Source organism: Canis lupus, chromosome 12 (assembly GCF_003254725.2).
Source record: "Canis lupus dingo isolate Sandy chromosome 12, ASM325472v2, whole genome shotgun sequence".
Taxonomy (NCBI): domain Eukaryota; kingdom Metazoa; phylum Chordata; class Mammalia; order Carnivora; family Canidae; genus Canis; species Canis lupus.
Window position 1 is genome coordinate 57,981,785 of NC_064254.1, and position 14,913 is coordinate 57,996,697.

The 14,913-nt window shown below is 42.2% G+C and overlaps 1 long non-coding RNA gene across 2 annotated transcripts; it reads left to right on the forward strand.

The window, feature by feature from the left end:
* The first annotated feature begins 8 nt into the window (after positions 1 to 8).
* Positions 9 to 14,042, forward strand: LOC125752265 (uncharacterized). Of its 2 annotated transcripts, XR_007401329.1 has the most exons (4): positions 9 to 1,664; positions 5,116 to 5,177; positions 13,159 to 13,204; positions 13,988 to 14,042. It is a non-coding gene; the product is annotated as an uncharacterized LOC125752265 (long non-coding RNA). The 2 variants fall into 2 exon arrangements; XR_007401328.1 differs by lacking the exons at positions 13,159 to 13,204; positions 13,988 to 14,042 and having other exon boundaries at positions 5,116 to 8,496.
* The last annotated feature ends 871 nt before the right edge of the window (positions 14,043 to 14,913 follow it).

A 14,913-nucleotide genomic window follows, 5' to 3' on the forward strand; every position in this document is an offset into this window, starting at 1 on the left:
GGGCGGGAACTCGAGTTCACGGAAGGCTCCCGGCGGCCGGGGGCTCTCGCGAGACTTGCGTCCCGGTTCCGGCCTGGAGCTCGGGGGCTGTTGTCCGCAAGCCACGTCCGGTCGCTGAGGGAGGCGGACGCGTGGGCCGCGTTGGGGTTTTTGTTCCTTCATCTTACAGGCCTCCCCTGTGGCGCCTCGTGAAAGTGTAAGATTTCCTGGCTTCGCTTCTTTCTCCTGCTATTGAGAAGACGGATGAAGATCATTTTGTCCTCAAGGACCTGTCAGAACCTGCCTGCCGCAGCCTGAATACGTCCTCAACCGGGTCCTTTTGGGCCGGAATGCAAACTTTTAGGGAGGCGGTGCTTTGCGGTTGCCAGAGACGGCCCGGTTTGCAGAACTGTGGAAAACATTTTTCCTTCATTCCATACGTATGTATGTGTATTCACCTCTAAGTACCAAATAGAAACAGCCAAAAATGCAATGATTTAATTTTCTTAAAAGATTTTATTTACTCATGAGAGACACACACAGAGAGAGGCAGAGACACAGGCAGAGGGAGAAGCAGGCTCCACGCAGGGAGCCCGACGTGGGACTCGACCCCGGGACCCCGGGGTCACGCCCTGGGCTGAAGGCAGGCCCTGAACCGCGGAGCCCCCCCGGGGCTGCCCACAATAATTTAATTTTACAAGGTAAAATCACCTGTATTTCCCACTTTTATTATCACTGTGACATTGTATTTATTGTAAAAGTTACCCTTCTGAATAATCGGGTACGCCTGAAAGCTGTCCCTAGCAGGCCAGTGTGCTGAGCGGCTTACGTTACAGCTAAGTGAAATAAGAGAAAGACAAATAGCATGTGATTTTTATTCATGCGCAATTTAAGAAACTAAACAAATGGAGAAAGAAGAAAGAGGCAAAAAAACAAAAAAAAAACAAAACCCATAATCTTAAATACAGAGAACAAACTGGTGGTTGCCAGAGAGGAGGCGGGTGGGAGTGAAAAAGATGAAGAGGAGCAAGAGTACACGTACCCGTGATCAGCGTTGAGTAATTGCCACGGAGCCAGGAGCCAGGAGCCAGGAGCCAGGATGGTTCCGAGGCAAGGATATACGAAGACAGACTCAGAGCGGGCAGCCCGGGTGGCTCAGCGGTTTAGCGCCGCCTTTGGCCCAGGGCGTGACCCTGGAGACCCGGGATCGAATCCCACGTCAGGCTCTCTGCATGGAGCCTGCTTCTCCCTCTGCCTCTCTCTCTTTCCTCTCTGTGTATTCTCATGAATAAATAAATGAAATCTTAAAAAAAAAAAAAAAACAAAAAACAAAAAAACTCGGAGGCTCACTGAATTTCAGTGTGGGGTTCCAAGGCCCGAGAACCCTCCACTGGAGGGGAGGCTTTGTCTCATCCAGCTTTTATTGAGAGAGCTAGCAGATTAGCTATAGGAATGATTAACCTTGGGAAACAGAAAAACACGTTCACTTCAAAGGGTGAATGAATTGTCCCTCACAATGCTTTTTTGCAGTCCTGCCATATGAGGTGTAAGGAGGCTATTAACTAACTCCTGGAGGAGCAAGTGGAAAAGCTGTCTCTGGAGAACAATGTGGTCAGGAGCCAGCGTGCTGGCTCAGGGCCTCCCCTAACCGCGGTGTGCTGAGGGTAACTAGATGCAGGGCTCAGGTAAGCTCCGCGGCAGCTTACCCACAAGCAACGTAGAGAATTACTGAATCCGTCTATTGTACATCTGAAACGAATATAACCCTATATGTTAATTATACTGGAATCAAAAAATTAAAAAGATAAAATTAGAAAAAAATTTTTAATAAAAAGACTTTATTTTTCACTTTGTGGGTGGAGACCAATTAGGATGTAGTGACATTGTGAGTCTGATAAGCATTTTCCCTGAAGGAACTAAAATACCAGGTATGTCAGAAACAGCAAGTATTATAACAGTATTATCTTAAAATTTTGATTCACATATATGCCTATGTATATGCACATATAATGTGCACATGTAATTACCATAAAGTCTGACTTGGATCACAATCACCTCCATGGTGGTTTATTCAGAATTTCAAGGATCTAGCATACTTATATCTTTCAGCTATTACATCTTGGCTCTGGGCCTCTAGGCTTGAACCAGAAACATTACAATCACTTCCTCTCATACCTATTGACCAGAATAGGCCCATGACTCCCAACCTCACTACAAGGGAGGCTGAGAAATGTAGGGGAACATGTAGTATGTTTGAACAGTATTGTCTGCTACCCTGCAGATAGCAATAAAAAAAAAGTTTGAGAAGTGGTAACTTAAAAAATACTAGGCCAGGGCACCTGGGTGTCTCACTTAAGCTTGTGCCTTTGGCTCCAGTCATGGTCCCGGGGTCCCGGGGTAATCCAGGACCAACAATGGGGTTGGGTTGGACAGGGAGCCCAACATGGGCCTGGATTACAGGACCCCGGGACCATGACTGGAGCCATGTTCAGCGAGGAGCCTGTTTCTCCCTCTGCTTGCTGTTCCCCATGCTTGTGCAGGTTCTCTCTCTCTTTTTCTCAAATAAATGAATAAAATCTTTTTTTTTTTTTTCAGATTTTATTTATTTATTCATGAGAGACACAGAGAGAGAGAGAGAGGCAGGCTCCACGCAGGGAGCCCAATGCAGGACTCAGTCCCGGGGCTCCAGGAACACACCCTGGGCAGAAGGCAGGCGCTAAACCACTGAGCCACCCAGGGAACCCAAAATGAATAAAATCTTAAAAAACAAAAAAATCCAAACAGGCTATAGGCTACTTCACAGAGGCTCAGAGTTACTTCAACTCTGAGGTTTTTAGCAGTTCAGTATCTTTAAGAAGACAAGGACACTGCAACAAATTAATATTGTTAAATGTTTTGTTCTATGTGCCCCTATTATACTTTGTTTCTACTACTAGGGTAGCATTGTTTCATGTCTAAGTCTCCACTCTTCTTCCCTACCAAACTGAACTCCTTCATCTGTGTACCTCTTTTTGTTCAAGGCATAACACATGGTAGGCACAGAAGACACTGGTATTTGAAACTGAGGTATAAATGGGCAAGGTGCTTAAAGAGAAAATATGTAGTGTTATAAACACAGAGTTAGGTGTAAAAGGAACATGTAGAATGTAAAATAGAGATAAAACAAGTGGCTGAGGCCTTGGAGATTCAGGTCCCTTTCTTCTGTGAACTCTTTTAGGCAATTTACCACAAATGTCACATAGAAATTCTTTCCACATTTCTGCAACCTGGTTTCTGCTACCCAACCAGAACTCCACATAGCCAGCAGCTCCAATGCTCCCTGTGGCTGTGTAAGTCAGGGACCTGAATGAAGCTCAGTCTTCGTTAGCTTCAGGGCAAATCATCTCTGAGGGTACCCTGTGAATGTAGGTTGAATTGAACTGACTTGAACCAAAAGCTAACTTAATTTAAGGATTTCTGTGGTGGGATAGAGCAATTTATCAAAGCTCTTAAAATGCCCGGAAATCCCAGTTTACCTGGATGCAAGAGATAATGAGCCATATAGATTTGCTTAGTTTTACTGATAGTTTTTTTAAACTTTTCTTTATAATTTTAGTATTGTTTCTCAGTCCTCACTACTCACTTTATCACCTACTTAATTACTTAAGGAAATCAATCAGTCCTGTCCCTTCTAATTTTTGACTTATACATTTCAAATAGAGATACAATCAATAAATTCTTTTTTCTTTTTTTTTTTTTTTTTTACAGATTTGTATTTACTTATTCATGAGATACACACAGAGAGGCAGAGACATAGGCAGAGGGAGAAGCAGGCTCCATGCAGGGAGACCGATGTGGGACTCGATCCCAGGACCCAGGGATCACACCCTGGGCTGAAGGCAGGCACTAAACCGCTGAGCCACCCAGGCGTCCCACAATCAATAAATTCTTGATGCTAGTATTGATTCTCCTGTGATTTAAAAAACATATTTATCCTTTTTCCTACAGTGCCTTCTCCAGAAGTATGAATGCTATTTCTCAAAAACTAGAGCCTATAAATATAGTGGCTTTATCAAGCTCACTTAGCTGGCTAATGGCAAAACAGCAAGAGTCTAGTTCTTCAGATTCCCAAAACAATGAGCTTTTCACCCAACAATACAGTTTTAATAAAACTATAATGACTGGGATGCCTGGGTGTCTGCCTTCGGCTCAGGGCACAATACTGGAGTTCCTGGACGGAGTCCCACATGGGGCTCCCTCCAGGGTGCCTGCTTCTCCCTCTGCCTCTTTCTGTGTGTCTCTCATGAGTGAATAATAAAATATTTTAAAAATAAGATAAATAAAACTATAATGACTAAGGTACTGTAAACACATTATTTCAGGTTTCTCTTCCTAAGCACTTGTATTGGTGACCACTCATTACTTTTAATTAAATTATTATTGTAATTTGCTTTGGTACTAATAGGCTTTATTATGAAAATATCCTTTCCTCTATTTAGTCATTCACTGTGCTTCCCTTTATTTTAATTCCTGGAAACAGATTTGTGGAAGATGAGTAAACCTCTAACTTATGGTAAAACACATACAGTTAATAACTCAGTCTCTAAGTTAGACTGATCAAGGTCAGGTAATAGCTCTGCCACTTACTAGTTGTATAACTTAGCTCAGACTGCTGTAACAGAATACCACACACTGGGTGGCTTCAACAACATACATTTATTTCTCAGTTCTGGAGGCTGCAAAGTCCAAGATCAAGGTGCCAGCAGATTTGATTCCTGGAGAGAACTGTCTTCCTGGATTGCCGTTGGGTATCTTCATGGGGCAGAGAGAGACAGAGAATAAGGATACTAATCCTATCATCAGGGCCTCACCTTTATGATTTCATCTAAACCTAATTAACTCCCAAAGGCTCCCCCTCTAAATACCCCTGTGGGTATCAGAACTTCCACATATGAATTCACATTCAGTCTAGGTGAATAACCTTGGTCAAACTACTTAATCACTCTGAACCTCAGTTTCTTCATCTGTAAAATAGGGATAATCATAGTTCCCAACTCACAGAGTTCTGGTGAGCTATAAATGAATCTTAAATTGGAATAGTGCCTAGAAAATGTAAGAGCTCGATAATTCTTACATTTTACTTATTTTTACTTTTAGCTTCCATTGTATAAAACAAGTTTAGATTCTACAATCTGGACTATAAAGAACTCTTTTCAGAGGTAAGGAAAATAGTGCTATCTTGGTACAAAGATGTACTCTGCCTCTTAATACTAGTCCTTGACACTTTTAACAACTGCACTCCACAGAGAATAATAATAAAATATGTTGATTTATAATGTGCCAGTTTATTTATGCCATTAGGTGTTTGTTTTGCCCTGTATACCTCTAGGTTTGGAATCTCCAAATTTTTTAGGGATTCCAGAATTCACTCTGGTTTCAGGTCTCTAGGATGGCCTTTGAGAGAAGACAATGTGTATCTTAAGAAACCTGAGAGCCAGAGGCTAGTATCCTTATTGTATGAAGATTCCCAGGACCAAAAAAATGGGCCCCCCGAAAAAGGATTTTATTTATTTGAGAGAGAGAAGGAGAGCAGGTGTGGGGAGAGGGAGGAGACTTCTTACTGAGCAGAGAGCCTGACATGGGGCTCCATCCCAGGACTCTGGGATTGTGACCTGAGCCAAAGGCAGATGCTTAACCAACTTAGCCACCTAGGTGCCCTGAATGGCCCATTTTTAAGAAGATTCCCCAGAACAGAAAAAAGTCCAAATAATTGGTGATTGGCCTTCAGTCCAGGCAAGGGGATTCATTTGGGGAAGCCTATCAGGATTATGATTGCAACTAAAAGTTAACAAGTAATTATGTCATTTTGTTTAAACAAGAAAAAAAAAAAGGAAAATTTGTGGAATATATAAATGGAAGTCAGAATGGTTAAATTGACAGAGTGTCTCTATGAGTTTCTCATTGCTGCTATAACAAATTACTATAAACAGTGGCTTAAAACAACACATTTTTTTTTCATCTTATAATTCTAAGGTCCTAAATGAATCGGTCTCACTGAGCGAAAATCAGGATGTCAGCAGGGCTGTGTTCCTTTCTAAAATCTAGAGGAGAATCTGTTTTCTTGCCTTTTCCAACTTCCGGGGCTGCCCACAGTCCTTGGTTCATGGCCCCTTTCTTTTTTTTTTTTTTTTTTTTAAGATTTTATTTATTTATTCATGAGAGACACACACACACACACAGGCAGACGGAGAAGCAGACTCCATGCAGGGAACCTGAACTCGGTCCTGGGACTCCAGGATCAAGCCCTGGGCCAAAGGCAGGCGCTAAACCACCCAGGATCCCTCCCTTTCATTTGCAAAGCTAATAATGCCAACTAATTCTCACGAACCAGAACTCTCACATTCACCTCTCTTTTTTTTTTTAATTTTTATTTATTTATGATAGTCACAGAGAGAGAGATCGCCTCTCTTTTCTATACTTAAAGCTTGTGCTTATTATATTGGACCCACCTGAATAATCTAGAATAGTCCCTTTAAATTCAACCAATTAGCAACCTTAACTCCATCTGCAGACTTAACTCCCTTTTGCCATTTAACATATTCACAGGTTCTGGGTATTAAGATTTGGACATCTTTGGATGGGGGTGGGTGTATTATTCTGACTTCAGCACCTTCGGTGGCTCTGGCTCACAGACTTAAGTATCTAAGCTCTTCAGCAGGTAAATTCTTAGAAGTGGATACATCTGAGTGTTGTAACTTGCTAGCACTAACTGCAGCTAGCTCCTCTTGATCTAAAGATTTTATTTATTTATTCATGACAGACAGAGATGGACTGAGGCAGAGACATAGGCAGAGGGAGAATCAGGCTCCTCACAGGGAGCCTGATGTGGGACTCAATCCCGGGACCCTGGGACCACACCCTGAGTCAAACGCAGACGCTCAACCACTGGGCCAGCCAGGTGTTCCAGCTTCTTTTGATCTAAATTGTATACCTATCAAGAAATCTTCCAATAGTAATTTGGCTTTTCACATGGATTTGCCTATAGAAATACAATGCTCTTAGAAGTAAACAAAAATACCTGATAAATTTGGCAACTATTGTCCACATAAACCAATACATTTATACTTGGTTTTTAATATATGAACTTCACTGGGGATGATTATTGTGTGTTCACACCTAAGAGATGATCTAGATGATCTAAACCTAGCTGGCAGCTCAGGTTTCTGAGTCTGCACGAATGAAAGACAGATTCCCAAACCCTGTGGAAGTCCAAATGCCTTAGTGGCCTTCCCAAATGATCAAATATGACTTTAATATACTCTTTCTCTTCAAACCCAAATGCAGAATGGATCTTATCATCTGGCTATGGACTGGATGCTCTCTTCTATTACATCCTTAATCCCTGCAACACTGGCCAATTCCCTTCCCTCTTTCATTCACTTTTATTTCACATCTATATATTTTAATTAGACTCTTGGTTACTAAGGTTACTTCCAGAAATTTACAGTTCACTCTAAAGATATGATTGACACTAGAATTGTATCTAGAAAACTGTTGAAAATTGAGGCGTATTTCTGTTTTCTGTTTTCTTGTTCCCAACTGGCCTATATAGTCTCCCCACTATGTGTCTGCTTCATCGTTTCTGTTCATTATAACTTTAGTTTGTATGTTCTTCAGCTTTTGTCTACATCATAAACTTTCTTTTTTTAAAGATTATTTATTTATTCATGAGAGAGGCAGAGACATAGGCAGAGGAAGAAGCAGGCTCCTTGTGGGGAGCCTGATGTGGGACTTAATCCCAGGACCCCAGGATCACGACCTGAGCCAAAGGCAGATGCTCAACCACTGAGCAACCCAGGCCCTACATCATAAACTTTCAACATCAGTTCCACTTTACTTCATTTTCTACTTATTTCTTCTGTTTGCCTGTTTGTTTACATAGATAAAGGTCATACACACAAGCAAGATATAGCCTTGATTAGATTGACCATGATTGGCTTAGAGTGGTGATTCTTAACCATGACTATACCTTAGAATTGCTTGGGTTGCTTCTACAACATTCCATTTCTCAAACTCTAACCCCAGACCAAATGAGCAAACACACCTATATAGTATTCATATTCCTGTGTGCTTATTTATGTTTGAGCAAGGAGAAAAATGGGAATATACATCAAGGCATTAAAATGATAATGGGATTAATGGGAAAGAGAACAGGGCCACTGCTAGGGTGTGGGGTTTAGGCAAAAAATTTTGTGGGGTTCTCTCTGTATAAACGTTCTGATTAAAAAACGTACTCCACTGGAACCTATAAGGCTAAAAACAAAAAGAACTGTATGTAAACACTGTACTCTGGGGATCCCTGGGTGGCTCAGCGGTTTAGTGCCTGCCTTCGACCCAGGGCATGATCCTGGAGCCCCGGGATCGAATCCCACATCAGACTCCCTGCATGGAACCTGCTTCTCCCTCTGCTGTGTCTCTGCCTCTCTCTCTCTCTCTCTCTCTGTCTCTCATGAATAAATAAATAAAATATTAAAAAAAATCACTGTACTCTTGTTTGTACATCTGTTTCTCACAGGAGTATAGATTAACAATTTTGGACTTGTTTTACATGCATGCTGAGGTTGAATGCATAAGTAAATGGATAGTACATAATGGGAACCAGGTTTCTCACTGTCAGAGAAAGAAGTTACAAATCATCAAGTGAAGAAAGATAGAATGAACTCTCTGGTAACGAATTAGAATCAGAGATTACAGAATTAGCTCTGCTCATGTATATACACAGATAGGTATGGAGTAGGTATACATAAGTTTGTATACGTGTATTAGTATATATATGCTAAAATGTATATATTAAAACATATATGTTTATAAAACATATTATGTGCTGAGAGGAGTTGGAAGCACTTATACCCAATTGTAATGAGCATACTCACACCCAAATCTTGGCTTGTAAATACCACTCTCCAATAAAAGGAACCCAGGATCCTTGAAGAAATGGGTAATTTTAAGACTGAGTAGAGAAAATACAAGGTGGTTCTGACACATAATACCAGCGAGGAAGGAAAGTACTCCCAAAACAAAAAATTGGGATTATGTCAGAAGAACACAGGAGTCAACCTGAAAGAGACCCCAATAGCCTAAACTGAAACAATGTGAGCAAAAACAACAAAATAATGTGGGATTATAACCCAAGTAACAAAATACAAACACTTGAATCAATACTGATATATAATTGAATAAATAGATAAAAAGAGGTAAGACTTTTTTAATGAAGAATTCCAAACAACATATGTAAATATCATTCCCACCATGAGATGGAACTTAATTCCTCTCCCCTTCAGTATGAGCTGAACTTTGTCTTGCTTCCAAAGAATGGATTATGGAAAGAGAAAAATAGTGACTTTATAATGGAGATACCCAGCAAACACTACTTTAACTAAATGATTAAAAGTGACAACAGCAGTGATAAATCATGTTGATAGTATATATTCCTGACATAACATTATGAGAAGAGCACTTTGCCTCTGTGGTTTTCCTTCCAAAGGCCCATAACCCCAAATTGGTCATGAGAAAAGCATCAGACCCAAATTGAGAACCTTTCTATGGAATGCCTGGCTAGTATTCTTCAAGATGTCAGAGTCTTCAAAAACAAGGAAAGACTGATAAATTATCACTGACCAGAGAGAACTAGGGAGGCTCTATGACTAAAAATAATGTGATATTCTGGGTGGGATCCTGGAATAGAAAAAGAGTATTAGTGGGAAAAATCTGAATAAAGTGTGGAATTTAGTTAATAATAATGTACCAATATTAACCTCTTAATTTTGACAAATGTACCATAGTTACATGAGTTGCTAATATTAGGGAGAGAGAACTGGGTAAAGGATATACAGAAACTTTTTGTACTATCTTTGCAATTTTTCTGTAAATTAAAATTATTCTAAAAAGATTTATTGTAAAAACTATATATACTCTAAATTACAGGGCCCTGAAGCATGGGCTAGAGCAATATTTCCCTTGACTAAGAGCAGTGCCAGCTCCCATTTGCCTTGCATGTGGTTGGTTGAGGCATGAGCATGTGGTGATCCTGGCCAATGCAGTAGAGGAAAAATCTACTGAGAGCTCCTGGACAAGGTCTTAAACTGTAGTATTTGGAAGGGGAAAAAAATCAGTCTCTTTTCTGCTGCTGCTGATTATTATTTTCTGTATGTTGGTGGTTCTTAACTGGGGGTTATTCTGACCTTTGTGGGCCATTTGGGATTGTCTGAAGACATTTTTCCTTGTCACAACTGTGGGTAGGGCACCCTAGGCATCTATTGGGTAGAGGCCAGGGATGTTGCTAAACATTCTACAATGTTTAGCATGTTCAGGACATCCTCCCCACATCAGTGACTTATGCAGCCCCAATAGTGCCAAGGTTGAAAAACATTATCATATTTTCTTTTCTTCTTTTCTCTCTTTCTGGTGTGATAGGAGGAGGGATATCAAGAAATATAGCACATAATGAAAGCCTTCAAATGGTCATATGGGACTATTTATTTAACTAGAGGTGATTAGTGGCAACACTGGAGGCAAAAGAATCAGGTACCCATGGTCAGTAAGGTAATTGCCTCGGATAAGCTGACTTAAAAGTTTAATTTGGAAGCCATGGTTCAGTCAAGCTGCAATAGAAAATACTTGACTTTGGTGAGTTATTGCTCTAATGCTATCTCTCCTTACAAATGATAAATATAATAATGATTGGAAACACTTTTATTATGAGTTTTCTTTTAAATTCACATTGTTGATTACAGAAATCCTTATTCAGTTGTTGGGTGATCAATTCTTGATCTTCTATCTATGTGAAATCGAATTCAGCCACCTGAAACATCACCATATTTAAAATTTTTACACGTACATATTTTATTTAGTCCTCTTGGCAAACCTATTAAGTAGATATTATGCTCTTTTTATGGATGACAAAGCTTGACCTGAAAGATTAAGTGAGGAGCCAGGTCTACATATATAGTATGGTGGAGCCAGGATGAAAACCAATCTGTGTATCTGGAGTGTGTATGACTTCTGTGTCATATTGATACTGCTAAGAAGGAATAAACTAGTTATGTGTCAACACTGAACATATTAGGGGCCAGCAAATATCACATTCCCAAAGGCCCTTGCACTTTAAGTAGGCATTTAATTACTAGCAACCCCTTAATGAATATGTATTGATTACACTTTTTAAAAATGCACTTAATGGCATGAAGAGTTAAGCATCAGGCCAAGAGACCAACAAGAGCTCTTCAGTGAACCAATCACAGAGCTTTGGGCAAATTACTTAATTTATCTGAGACTCAGTTTTAAATTCAGAATGACAATACCTGCTGGGCCTACTTTGCAATATTGGGACCATTTACTGGGAAGTTCTTTGGAAAATGTGATTTGTTCAATAACTGAAAGGTTTTGCAGTCTCAAATTCAAAGAATCCCATTAGGTAGGGAACCACTCTTTTGGAAAAAACAGCTCAGCCCAGCTACATAGGCTTGATTATGGTATAAACCTACCTCAACATCCCACCACAAGTCTGGCTAATGTTTCATTCTTTCACTGGATCCTACTTCCCTGAACCCGTTTTTCTATCTTTTTCACTTGATTCCATCACCCCTCCATCCAAACTAATAAACTTCTTTTTCAAAGTCCTTTTCTGGAGCTGAAGAAAAGGAAGTATGTGTCCAGAGGTTAGACTCTCAGAGGAATTCTGGACAAGAAATTTCTTTTTTTTTTTAATAAATTTATTTTTTATTGGTGTTCAATTTACCAACATACAGAATAACACCCAGTGCTCATCCCGTCAAGTGCCCCCCTCAGTGCCTGTCACCCATTCACCCCCACCTCCCGCCCTCCTCCCCTTCCACCACCCCTATAGTTCGTTTCCCAGAGTTAGGAGTTGGACAAGAAATTTCTTTTTTTTCTTACCTCAGGCTGTCATTAATCATATTTCATATTTTCTCTATCATATTTTAACATCTCAAAAAATCCTTCTGGCTGGGGACAGACTGCCCTTATCAGGGCTAGCCAATTTGTAGAGATTACAAAGGGTCTAGCTCAGAGCATGCCTGTGACATGCAAACTAACAAATCCAGAGCCATACCTTCATGACCTTGCCCTTATACCCCAGGAGGTAATATTCCTCTGTCCATCATCCCAGGGCCAAGAGCCAGGCAACTAGGAACCACCAATATAGCCCCAAACCCAAGGAAATTATTCAAACTACTCAGTCTTAAACTGTTCACCCTGCCCTGTCTTACCTTTCCCAGAGGACCCCAAATAGAGAATCTTCCTAAACATACTGATTGCTCCTGCCTTTGCTTCCTGACCCAAACCAGGTGTTCCTCTTGTGGGCTTGTGTGGTGAGCTATGCCTCTTGTTTGCAGCGGAACTTTGAGTAACATTAATTTTCTTTCAATGGCATTGACCTCTGTGTCATTAGTCACCTTTACAATAAGATCTAGGCACAGAACACAGGCCCAGCAGATCTTTTCAAAGCCAGAAGCTAAGGTAGCTTAAAAAGGAAGTGGAGTTACTAGTATTACCAAGACTTCCACTTCACGGTCAGATTCCAGGGTGAGGGCGTACTTACTTCATGATTCTAATTCCCTTAATGATCAGTCCTTGATCTAGGTTAAAATAGTAAAGAATTCATATGCTTAAATACAGTTTCTTTGTAAGAAGGGAACACGGGACATAGTGTTAACCAACCCAACCCCTGTTCTTTTTGTTTTCAGTCCTTGCACTGAACTCTTCTCATTCCCTTTCTTCACCTTATTTATTGTCTTTGTCTTAATGTCATGAGAGCAGAATGGCAGATTATTTTTTTAAGATTTTATTTATTTATTCATGGGAGACAGACACACACACACACACAGAGAGAGAGAGAGAGAGAGGCAGAGACACAGGCAGAGGGAGAAGCAGTCTCCATGTAGGAAGCCCGATGTGGGACTCGATCCCGGGACTCCAGGATCATGCCCTGGACCGAAAGGCAGGTGCTAAACCGCTGAGGCACCCAGGGATCCCAGAATGGTAGATTACATTTAGACCTTAAAGACAGACTTATTTCTCTAGTATATATAATATCCTGACCATTTTATTCCATTCAGAATGTTATAACAAAATATCATGCACTAGGGTGGCCTAATAACAGTAAACATTTATTTCTCACAGTTCTAGAGGCTGAGAAGTCCAAGATCATGACCCAGACGGATATCTGGTGAGACCCTACTTCCTTGGTTCACAGAGGGCAGCTTGTCTTTTCCTTGAATCCTCACATGGCAGAAGGGGAAGGGATCTTTCTAGGGACTCTTAGAAGACCATTAATCCCATCGATGAGGGGGCCATTCTCATGACCTAAGCACCTCCTTAAGATCTCACCTTCTAATACCATCACACTGAGCATTACTTTTTTTAAAAGATTATTTATTTATTCATGAGAGACACAGAGACAGAGGCAGAGGGAGAAACAGGCTCCATGCAGGGAGCTTGATGTGGGACTTGATCCTGGGACTCTAGGATCACTCCCTGGGCAGGAGCTTAACTGCTGAGCCACCCAGGCGTCCCTGGGCAGTAGGTTTCAACATATTAATTTTGGGAGAACACAAACATTCAGACCAAAGCATCTTTTAAAAAAATTTTTTTAGAGATTTTATTTTTCATTTGAGACAGAGAGCATGAGTGGGGAGGAGGGGGAGAGGGAGAAGCAGACTCCCCCCCTGAGCCAAGAACCCTATGTGGTACCCCATCCTTGACCAGAGATCTTGACCTGAGCTGAAGGCAGACAGCTTAACCATCTCAACCACCCAGGCACCCAGACCAGGGGATTTGATACCATAAGAAAATAGGTAATCTGCCCACAGAACACAGAGCTGATCACTGCAGGAGATCCCTCCTGTCATCTCTTACTTTATTCCCTTCCCCCTGCAGACACAAGAAAGAGGGAGGTGATGGTTCTAGTTCTATCCCCCTGACCCTGTTTTCCTTTCTTATCCTTTTTGAGGTGACCTGTGGAAAGGTGGCCAAGTGGTGCCATCATCTTTCCTACAGCTGTTCTTTTTTTTTTTTTTTAAAGATTTTATTTATTTATTCATGATAGTCACAGAGAGAGAGAGAGAGGCAGAGACACAGGCAGAGGGAGAAGCAGGCTCCATGCACCGGGAGCCCGATGTGGGATTCGATCCCGGGTCTCCAGGATCGCGCCCTGGGCCAAAGGCAGGCGCCAAACCGCTGCGCCACCCAGGGATCCCTCCTACAGCTGTTCTTGATACATGATTCTGCATTCCCTCAACTAACTGTAAATGGAAGCGCGTGAGGTCAGATGCCTGGCCAGTGTGGTTCCAGTCGGTATGGGTGCCGGGCACGCAATGAGCACTCCACCAACACTCGTTAAATGAATGAGCCATTATCTTACTGCGAGTTTCTGTGCGCTGGTTACAGCTCCAAGAGCTGACAAGAGGGAAGTAAACCCTACGCTGCGCTTCCTTGGGAGGCTGGCCCTGGGGAACAAAAGCAGTCGCGTAGTACTCTGCCCAGCAGAGGGAACCCCCTCCCGGCGGAAACGGGCGGGGCGGCGCTGGGTGGCCTGCGCGTCTGCCGGCTCCGTGGCGTTCACGCTCCTCCGGCCCCCGCAGCGCCCACCGATCCGCAGCGCCGGCAGCAGGCTCGGGAGAGGCTTACCCGCCAGATGATTCCTCCGGACCGGCTCGCCCGGGGCGTTGCGCTCTGGCTTCCAGACGCCTCCCGGTGCTCCGGGGTTCGGCGGCACACACCTGTCGACCGCGTGGGCCCAGCTGCGGCTCAGTCCCGCAAGGACTCCGGGGAGCGGTGCCCTCCCCCGCCTCCACCAGGCTGCGGACCAGATCAGCAGCGGGGCCTCCAAGAAAAACTAACCGAAACCGGCAAATGCACCCCTAAGTTCTTCCCCGA